Source organism: Etheostoma spectabile, chromosome 7, assembly GCF_008692095.1.
Source record: "Etheostoma spectabile isolate EspeVRDwgs_2016 chromosome 7, UIUC_Espe_1.0, whole genome shotgun sequence".
NCBI lineage: Eukaryota > Metazoa > Chordata > Actinopteri > Perciformes > Percidae > Etheostoma > Etheostoma spectabile.
The window spans coordinates 15,404,224-15,415,457 of NC_045739.1; the positions used below are offsets into that span (position 1 = coordinate 15,404,224).

The 11,234-nt window shown below is 41.6% G+C and overlaps 1 long non-coding RNA gene across 1 annotated transcript; it reads left to right on the forward strand.

The window, feature by feature from the left end:
* The first annotated feature begins 6,809 nt into the window (after nt 1–6,809).
* On the forward strand, nt 6,810–7,917 carry LOC116692716 (uncharacterized). Its single transcript, XR_004332760.1, has 3 exons — nt 6,810–6,831; nt 7,626–7,728; nt 7,889–7,917. It is a non-coding gene; the product is annotated as an uncharacterized LOC116692716 (long non-coding RNA).
* Nucleotides 7,918–11,234: the final 3,317 nt, after the last annotated feature.

The window sequence follows — 11,234 nt, forward strand, 5'->3', positions numbered from 1 at the left end:
TTTAATTTTATCCTGATACCATAAAGAAGCTGAAACATGTGTTACAGAATACAGAACCTCTGCTTCGACTTTTTATTGCACAAAACGTGAGGCTTGTGCGCCTCACTGACCAGCCTTGTCTACTGCATAATTCCTCTTTTTGCCCCCCCCCCCCCCTTTTTTTTTTCTTCTCTTCTGCCGGGTGATGGGTACAACTTCAACTGAACTGTGTTAAGGCTTGCATCAATAACAACGATTCACATTCAGGAAGTAAAAGTACAAACAGTACTAGTATCTCCTGTATGGCTGTGAGTGGAAGCAAGATGCCGATGCCACGCCGACAGAAGAATAACCAGAAGGTACAGTGGGGCTCGAAAGTTTGGGGCCCCAGATAAAAAATTGTCTAGTGTGCATAAAGAGCCAAGAAAAGAGGAAAATCTCCAAAGGCATCAATTGACAAATTAGACATCATATGAATGTCACAAAAGTTAGATTATTTCCATCATTTACACTTTCAAAAAACAGAAAAAAAAAATGGCGTCTGCAAAAGTTTGGGCACCCTGCAGAGTTTATAGCATGCACCGCCCCCTTTGGAAAGCTGAGACCTGACAGCGTCATGGATTGTTCTCAATCATCGACCAGGGTGATGTCAATCTTAAGGTTTTAAATGCCCAGACTATCGACCTTGCCCAACAATCAGCACCATGGGTTCTTCTAAGCAGTGTCTAGAAAACTGAAACTGAAAATGGTTGACGCTCACAAAGCAGGAGAAGGCTATGAGAAGATAGCAAAGCGTTTCAGATGCCAATATCCTGACAGAAATGACAGTCATCAGGAACAGTGGAAGGTAAAGCAAGATCTGGAGACCAAGAAAAATATCAGACAGAACAGCTCGCAGGATTGTGAGAAAAGCAAGTCCAGACCCACGTTTGACTGCACGCTCATCCAGAAAGACCTGGGCAGACACTGGAGTTGAGTACACCATTCCATATAAAGAGATACTTGTACAAACATGGTCTTCATGGAAGAGTCATCGCAAGAAAAAACTCTTCTACATCCTCACCCTAAAAATCAGCGTTTGAAGTTTGCAAATGAACATATAGACAAGCTGATGCATTGTGAAACAAGTTCTGTGGACAGATGAGGTAAAATATAATTTTTTGGCCGGAATGGCAAAGGTACGTTTGGAGAAGAAAGGACACAGAATTTAATTCAATTCAATTTCAATTCAATGAAATGAAAAGAACCTCTGTCCAACTGTAAGCATGGGTGAATCAATCATGCTTTGGGGTTGTATTGCAGCCAGTGGCACAGGGAACATTTCACGAGTAGAAGAGAAAAATGGATTCAATAAAATTTCAGCAAATTTGGACGCTAACTTGATGCCATCTGTAAAAAAGCTGAAGTTAAAGATAGGATGACTTCTACAAATGTCCCAAAGCATGATTGATTCACCCCCATGCTTAACAGTTGGACAGAGGTTCTTTTCATTTCATTGAATTGAAATTGAATTGAATTAAATTCTGTGTCCTTTCTTCTCCAAACGTACCTTTGCTCATTCCGGCCAAAAAATTATATTTTAACCTCATCTGTCCACAGAACTTGTTTCCACAATGCATCACAGTCTTGGTCTATATGTTCATTTCAAACTTCAAACGCTGATTTTTAGGGTGAGGATGTAGAAGAGTTTTTTCTTGGATGACTCTTCCATGAAGACCATGTTTGTACAAGTATCTCTTTATATGGAATGGTGTACTCAACTCCAGTGTCTGCGCCAGGTCTTTCTGGATGAGCGTGCAGTCAAACGTGGGTCTGGACTTGCTTTTCTCACAATCCTGCGAGCTGTTCTGTCTGATATTTGTTCTTGGTCTTCCAGATCTTGCTTTACCTTCCACTGTTCCTGATGACTGTCATTTCTGTCAGGATATTGGCATCTGAAAACGCTTTGCTATCTTCTCATAGCCTTCTCCTGCTTTGTGACAGTAATACATGGAGTGTGGGTTCGGGAGTTTCATTTAAAAGTCTAAACATTTTTACAACACAACCTTTTTCTTAAAGAGACTTTCTGTTCGATGAGAGTAGTATGAGAATGATAAAACAACTCTGGAATCTCCATTTGCTGTACTTTATTTTGTTCTTGTCCTGATTCATTTTTCTCCATCCTATATTTTCACATCCTTTTTTTCAATCTCTGCATTCTATTGAAATTAGCTTTTTATTATCCCATGTGTCCGACCCGAGAGTGCCAACAGTGAGAGAACGGTTTTAGAGCGGGATGAAGCGGAAGCATAGACCCGCAGCATCCGTCAATGTCCTTCGTTCTCATGTGGCCGAGTTGAGCCAGACCACATAAGACAGTTCTGGATTTATGGTCAGGCGGATTATTAAAACACATCATACTCACGCTGCATTGCATGCGGTGAAGTTCAGCACCGGTGTTTGCCTTCTCCACCTGCTTTCGTTCTCTAATGTATGATGTCCTCTTTAGTCTGTGTGTGACACCGGCTGTCGGCTTCATTTGACGGATACTCTGACTCCATGACTTCTGGGTGAATGCCACATCCCGGACATCCCCTACGGCTGGTGTGTGAGAGCACGGGACACAACTGCCCACTCCCAAAGGTCAGAGGTCACAACACTCGGGACATATTGTTGAGAGTGATGAGATCTAAGAGAATAAGAGAGCACGGACAAATAAACATGCTTCTTTTACATTTAACCTAGTCCGCTTGCCAGACCCTTGTCCAAGCGCGCTGGAGGAGGGTCTGCTACTTCACATAGCATTCCGGGAGGAGGAAAACGTGCTCTGGTTTATTGGCTATTTTCAAACCGTCACAATCAGCTTTGGCGGTGCTAAGTACCGGAGAAAAGCCACGGTGCCGCTGCAAATAGGCTCAAAGAACTGGTTCGGTGGAATATATTTACGTTAAAAGTTATTTTAGTTGCAACAGAAAACTCAGATTGGACAGATAGTCTAGCTAGCTGTCTGGATTTACCCTGCAGATCTGAGGAGCATTACCATAGTCCTCATAAATACCAGCGTTTAATGCCCACACCAAGGCGCCCAGGCATGGCTATCCGGCCTAAATGATGATATCCGGCTGATTTTCCTGAGGCAACGGAGCAATCCAGAAGTGGAACGTCAAGGATATGACTATGTTTAACCTAACATTTCATAGGATAATCTTCAGACGCTTTGGGAAATACACTCATTCACTTTCACTTACCTTGTCCAAGGTAACAAAATCCACCTACCAGAACCTCTAAAAGTCACTAATGAACTATTTCTTGGCCGGGCGCGTAACATTCGGTAATCTCGACTGGTTGCTTGGCAACCTCACGTTGACAACGCAATTCCAGGAAGTGGATGAGCCCAATTTTCTTTTTATGTATTAAACCAAGATATAGTGTTAAGGCTGGTAGGTAATTTTGTTACATTTTAGATTCAGGCTAATAGTTTCCCCGTCTCCAGTTTTTATAAAAAGCTATGCTAACCATCTGCTGCCTGTAGCTTCATATTAAACAAACAAATGTAAGAGTAGTATGTCCTTATCACCTCTCTGCAGGAAAGCAAATAAGCTTACGGTATTTCCCAAAATGTCGAACAATGTTTTTTTTTTTTACCAAGTACGAGTCATTTCAATCTTCTCTCTTGTATCTCTTGCTCCTGCAGGCTGTAAAGAGGAAGAGTTTACCTGGACCAACTACCTGAAAATGACTAAAGCACCAAGTGGCGTCCAAGAACTCTTTGCCATCCTGGGAGGGTAACTGCTACATATATTCGGTAGTTGTATTATCTACAAGCATGAATGATGAGTTATGATCTAGGGTGGGAAAACTTCTATGGGAAGCAGTTATAAGACGATTTCTTTTAGCTATTTGCATCTTCTATCTCTCTCTGAAAACATTTTCACTTTAAGTAGAAAGTGATAGTTGCAGACCATTGTGCCAAAGTCAGGCTGATGTCCTGTCTGATATTGGTTAATTTACAATTAATTTGTACTTTTTATTAACATTTATCAGCTAGTCTGCAGCTCTGTCTGTCTCTACTTCCTTATGTGCACTTTCAATATTTCGCTGTTCTGTTAAGATCGATGTGAAGTGCAGTTTCGGATAGGAATGAGCTGGAGGCTGTAGACCGTATGAACCCCTCCCTCATCTGTGTAGCAACCGTCACTGACGTCGTGGACGACCCGTTTCCTGGTTCATTTTGACAACTGGGATGACACATACGACTACTGGTAAGCTTTAAACACATTGGGATGTAATGGCTTTAGGAAATGACTGAAGAATGCTAGCACGTCCCTGTTAGATAGCACTGTATATGCCGGAAATTTACCAAAAGAACCAACAGCCTCGCCTTATTGCACAATCCAAATTCTTGTCAAATTTGCCATTTTCACGCGTGTAGCTTGCTAGCTCGCAGGTTGTTGTTGATTTGTTTCCCTTAGCAAAGAGACTTTAAGAAGGGTAACACAGAATGACAGAGGGGAGGGGCAAAACAGGATGCCAGGCTTTATCCTGGAAATGTCCTTCCGTTGCACCAGACTAGTCTGGACCAAATGAACCGAACTACAGGTTTAGTAGGGTGCTTATCTAAATGTGGCCATTAAGGAAGAACAACTCGCACACTAGCATATATCACCATAAGAGTTGTTATGGCTAAAATAGAAACAGTAGCATTCATTATGGAGTTGTGCTTTTGCTCACCTGATGAATATTCAATATAAGATATATATGCTCTACTGCATCACCTGGCTAACCCTGTTGGTCTAATACAGTTTTTTCTTATATAGCATACAAGATTATATTCACGGTGTTACAAGAGCTGCTACTGCTGGAACTGGGTTAATAATGGTGCTGCAACTGAACCAGTTAAGATGTCATGAACCCAAAACAATCTCAAAGGATAGAGAGAGTTTAGTAGAGCTGTACAGTTGTGTGATAATTCTCTCTGGTTTGTCATCATGAGTTATGCCTTTCATGTTACATTTAGTCATTTGAATCAGTGTTAGCACACATCTTAAATAGGCATCCAAAATCTACAGTTAAAGCTGTTTCAGCATCAAAGTTTTCTTACAAATAACTATCAACTGCTGGACAATGTTGTTTTTCAAAATATGCAGGTGTGATTCCAGCAGTCCGTACATTCACCCTATTGGCTGGTGCCAGGGAAGGGACCCTCCCCCTAACACCACCCCAAGGTGACAAGTGTGTCCATGTTAATCATAATTAATGTTCGTTAGTCATAACATGGGTCATACCCTTAAAACAACTCGCCCCTTATCGCTCTTGTTCTATTGTTCCTTCCTCTTCTGTTAAACTGTGATTCATTCAGTACACACTGTATGCGTGTAGATATACTATAATATATAATGTACCTGTTTCAATGGATTTTTGAACTGAACTTTAACATAATTACAAAGATTAGCACAAATAGAAGAAGTACAGAGGATGAATTGTTATGTTTGTATTTACTGACTTTTTTTTTTGCTGCACCAATTACCCAGACCAGGGACAGTTCTCTGGTCTATACCTGGAGGAGACTGGTTCCAAGGCGGTGGCTGCTGATGCCTTTAAAGTGGTAAGAACAAAGACTGTATGTACAATTTTTGATCCAATGCACAGTATGATATGAAATGATTACACCTAACTGTAATGTGGCTCTGTGGTATGGGCTGGCAGGAACCACAGCGACAGAGAGGCAAAGCTATAGTTAAGAGACTAAAAATATCAAGTAATTAAAAATCATGGAGAGCATGGTTTGTTACGTCCTGGTCAAATCAGTTACAGTATATCATGGGTGTCATTACAGCTGACGGATCTTTAACAGTGCTGCGGTAATTACATCAGCACAGTTTAGGTGTTTATATATAACAGATTCTAATGCGAGGGGTTAAGGACTTTTGTTTCATGTCATTTCCCTTTCACTCTCCTCTCATTTCCTGTCATCTCTCAACTGTAAATTTTCTGATAAAAGGCATAAATGCCCCAAGTTAGACATTATGTTTGGTGCAAGTATAGCCAATGCTTTATGAAAAGTATTTTGACATGTGCGGTTGTTTAGCTGAACGTACAAGTTACTGTGTTTTCCCATCATCCTCTGCTCTGTCTCCAGCGTGCGCCGCACAGCTTCCAGCCTCAAATGAAACTGGAGGCTGTGGACAAGAGAAGTCCTGGTCTAATTAGAGTGGCTACTTGGAGGAAGTCGAGACTCATCGCATTAAGGTATTACTCTGCTTTGTGTTGTCACTTGTATAATGTCTGAGGTAAGGTAGGTTGTAATTGTATGTGTGGATATTGTTTAAAATGTTTCTTGAGCTCCCTCAAGTCCATTACAGCTTAGACCAAGTGTACTTGTCAGTTGTGGCCTGGGCAATAGTTTATAGAGCTTACATGTACTGATACTGTAATGCACATGGGAAGTTTGATCCCTGGCCCATGATTTTCCCCCAATGCTGCCCCATCTGTTTGTAAATGTGTGTGAGTGTTTTATCTGATGAGCATGTAGCAACTTGTGTGAATGGTGAATAGTTCCTGACTATGTAAAAATGCTTTGAGTAGCGATGAGACTAGAAAGCCCTGATAAAAACAGTCCATTTACATTTACATCTTTCTAACCACCCCGGACCCTTATACCATATTATAGTTGAGCGGTGTGTATTAAGCGTTGTGTGCATATACAGTATTATTTCATTACTATTCCTCCTACAGGTCCATTATGACGGCTGGAGTCATGTCTATGATGAGTGGATGGACTCAGATCACCCCGACATCCACCCACAGGCGGTGTGAGGCGACCAATCACCCGCTCAAAGTTCCCCCACGAGACCAAAACAATGCAGCCTCATGGTAGCAACCAGCACTTCAGTCAAAACTGGAAGTTGATTTTCTTCAAAATTCTAATCAGTTATTCTGATAACTAGCATAAATCTGCTCTGACATAGCTGAATTTAGCCCTGCATGTAAATTAAAATTAAACTAGCAAAAGGAAAAGAAAGGTGCAACCAATGTAATGTTAATTAAAATGAGAACCTTGCTTTAATACTGTATAAATAACGTTTTTAGTAAGTATTTATACACCTGTTTCCTTTTTTGCATTACGACTTCACCAATTTTTTGCCGCTTTAACTATAATGCATTGATAAATTTTCGTTTACTCTGTTGCTTATTTATTAAATCACCTATGTTGATTTATATTAAGTTTTTTGGGTGGATTGATTTATACATTTTCACATATTACCAATTCCTCTTTTTATTGCCAGTTTCTTTGAACTTTTTTCCATATACTGTATGGTTATGTTGTAAATGGCCTTTTTTGACTAGTCACAGTAGGACAAAAGCACACAAAATTAAAATACAATGGCTAATTCCATTTAGCTGCTTCAGTTCAGGGTCGTTTTATTGTGCATGCTGGCTCACTGTACTGACTTACTGGGACAAAAAGAGCCACCGTTCATGTATTGGTTAACACCTGTGCTTTTCCTGCTGTACATGTTAAATGTCTTTTGTGAAAGGCCTCTTGGCGTTACCCTACCTGTTAGCTGTAGGCATAATCTCCCATACTGCAACATTGCAAGAAGGTTTGTGAACAAAACCTGTATTTATGTGAGGGTTTAATCTGTGTGTATTTTTCTTGTATTTAGGTGTGAGGGATCCTCCTGCTATAGGTCAGTCCACCTACCCCTCCTCTGTTCCCTGTAAACCCATCAGCCACCCCAGAGCCAACAAGTACAGCTTCCACAACAGGTCAGCTAATTCTCTATCCTTAGGTCATTTAATGGAGGGGTTTCCTAGGCTAACCATTCAAAATACAGATCAAACCTTACTCAGTTTTAAGCAGAAGAAAACAGTTTTGAATAATGTTAATCTCCTTAAAATGCACTGTGGGGCTCTATCTTTGAAACAGGAAGTGTCCAACTCCTGGTTGTGATGTTCAGGCCACGTTACCGGTCGTTTTACTGCCCATCACTGCATATCCGCTGCCCATTGGCTGAGCGTAACCGGAGGCTGAAGGCCGAGCTGTCCGACTCAGAGTGCAAGAGGACCCTCTTCTTGGCCAAGGACCAAGAAGACCCATTACCGTGGCAGGTAAAAGTGTGTGTGTGTGTGTGTGTATGTTGTGTGTGTGGTGTGTGTGTGTATGTGTGCTTTTGTCCCACATTAATCTCATTCTCTGTTATCAGGATTGGCCGTCCTCCCAAATACAGGAAGAACCGCAGAGAGACTACCAGGTGAGTTTTCTAAATGCTCTACACAATCCACTTTGACGTGAGGATTTTACTCTGCACCTTCAGAGGTGTCCGCCCGTCAAACTTGAAACTTAATCCTGCTTTAAGGGGCTTAAATGATTTCAGTAGAAACTGCAGTATGAATGTGTTTTCAGGCTCAAGCTGTCCCAAGATGCAACACAGTCTGCTGCTCTGCAGTCAACTCATTTTAGGAAGGAAATAGGTGGCTCTGTTTCTTAGTTAAGCCAGATCACCTAAATGGGATAAAGCCATCAACATATACACCTGTTCTTTCCTGCTATGATGTGTCAAAACGCATGCCGTGAAAGACCTGTTGGCAGTTTCAATCTGAAATATTTGTCCAAGTGATCATAAATCTACAACAGTTGAATCCAAGCATATTTTGTGTGTGGGTTTTTGGTCTTCAGAGGGTGTGTATCCGTCACTGTTCATGTCGGCCCTGAGCAGTCATCAGACAGGACTCTGTCTCTGTGTTGGGAGCAGCACTGTAAGCTGCTGCCTGGCGTTCAGGGCATTCACGCCAGCCGGTGGCGGCATGGAGCGTTGAGAGGTGAGCAACCTTATCACTTACCTAGATGTTTTATTCTCTCTCTCTCTGATAGGTTTGGTTATTTGAATCTGAGTGTCTGTGCCACAGGTTTTCATGTTTGTCCAGAATCTAATCGGCTGTAAGACCAGGCTCGTCTCTTCAAAGAGGAGTGGAGTATGTGAATAACATATTAGGTCACATTTGCGTTACACATATTCAGTGTAGGCAGTCCTTGGCAGTATTTAAAGTCATGCTGCACTTCAACATGAAAACAGTGGTAAACAACAGCCTGTTAAGTGTCTTTCAGTTTAAAGTATTCCTGTCTGTCTCGCACTGTCATTGTCCAATAAAAGCGAAAATGCCACACCACAAAAAAGAGACCCCCGGCAAACAAACAATCCTTTTCCTGACCTGTAAGCTCCACATCCAGTTGCTCACCTTGTTGGTCTGTATCTCCCAGATGATTGACGGGGAGGCCTTCCTGCTGCTGACCCAGACCGACATTGTGAAGATAATGAGCATCAAGCTAGGCCCCGCCCTCAAGATCTCCAACGCCATTCTCATGTTCAAGAGCACAGAGAGAGGTACTAAGTGACCTGCCCTCACCTACCGGGGCCTTCAGGCTGCAGATCATCATGTGCCAAATTCATTCTGTTGCAGGGAAAAGACCCTGACCCCTTTTCATGTGTTCGGTGTCCTGTACCCATCGAGAGAGGAGGGAGGGGGAGGGGAGGGGAGTCCGATGCATTAAATTAAAGGGAATAAGGAGAAACTGGAAGAAGGGAAATAAGAAAATGCAGATATTTTTAAAGAGTAATTTCACAAAGATGATGGTTCAAATTCTGGTGGAGGGTGTATAGGTGAGTGTATTTTTCCAACCACCTGTTGCATTGAAAAGCTTGAGTGAAATATAAACCAAGATCCCATTTTGCAAAAAGGTTTCTACACTCAGCTGAGGTCTGTAAGGTTCACTATCATACAAGAAAGTGCGCTAAAGCTGATGAAACAGAGTTCTTTAAATATCTGTTGTGTTACAGTGGGGCTCTAAATTTGGGCACCCCAGGTAAAAATTGTATTAATGTGCATAAAAAAGCCAAGAAAAGATGGAAAATCTCCAAAAGGCATCACATGATAGATTAGACATTCATAAATGTCACAAAAGTTAGATTTTATTTCCATCATTTACACTTCAAAATAACAGAAAACAAAAAAATGGCGTCTGCAAAGTTTGGGCACCCTGCAGAGTTTATACCTTGTACTGCCCCCTTTGGCAAGTATCACAGCTTGGAACGCTTCTTGTTCCGCCAAGAGTCTTTCAATTCTTGTTTGAGGTTTCTTCGCCCATCTTCTTCCTTCCAAAAGTCTTCCAGTTCTTGGAGATTTCTGGACTGTCTGTCACGCACTGCTCTTTTAAAGTCTATCCATAGATTTTCAATTGTGTTGGGTCAGGAGATTATGAAGGCCAAGGCAAAACCTTCAGCCCCCCCCCCCTCCACCTATGCCTCTTGATGTATCCACTGTGGATTTTGAGGTGTGTTTAGATCATTATCATTTGTAGAAGTCATCCTATCTTTAACTTCAGCTTTTTTACAGATGCATCAAGTTAGCGTCCAAATTTGCTGAAATTTTATTGAATCCATTTTTCTCTTCTACTCGTGAAATGTTCCCTGTGCCACTGGCTGCAATACAACCCCAAAGCATGATTGATTCACCCATGCTTACAGTTGGACAGAGGTTCTTTTCATTTCATTGAATTGAAATTGAATTGAATTAAATTCTGTGTCCTTTCTTCTCCAAACGTACCTTTGCCATTCCGGCCAAAAAATTATATTTTACCTCATCTGTCCACAGAACTTGTTTCACAATGCATCAGCTTGTCTATATGTTCATTTGCAAACTTCAAACGCTGATTTTTAGGGTGAGGATGTAGAAGATTTTTTCTTGCGATGACTCTTCCATGAAGACCATGTTTGTACAAGTATCTCTTTATATGGAATGGTGTACTCAACTCCAGTGTCTGCGCCAGGTCTTTCTGGATGGCGTGCAGTCAAACGTGGGTCTGGACTTGCTTTTCTCACAATCCTGCGAGCTGTTCTGTCTGATATTTTTCTTGGTCTTCCAGATCTTGCTTTACCTTCCACTGTTCCTGATGACTGTCATTTCTGTCAGGATATTGGCATCTGAAAACGCTTTGCTATCTTCTCATAGCCTTCTCCTGCTTTGTGAGCGTCAACCATTTTCAGTTTCAGTTTTCTAGACAACTGCTTAGAAGAACCCATGGTGCTGATTGTTGGGGCAAGGTCAGATGAGTCTGGGCATTTAAAACCTTAAGATTGACATCACCTGGTCGATGATTGAGAACAATCCATGACGCTGTCAGGTCTCAGCTTTCCAAAGGGGGCGGTGCATGCTATAAACTCTGCAGGGTGCCCAAACTTTTGCAGACGCCATTTTTTTTTTTCTGTTATTTTGAA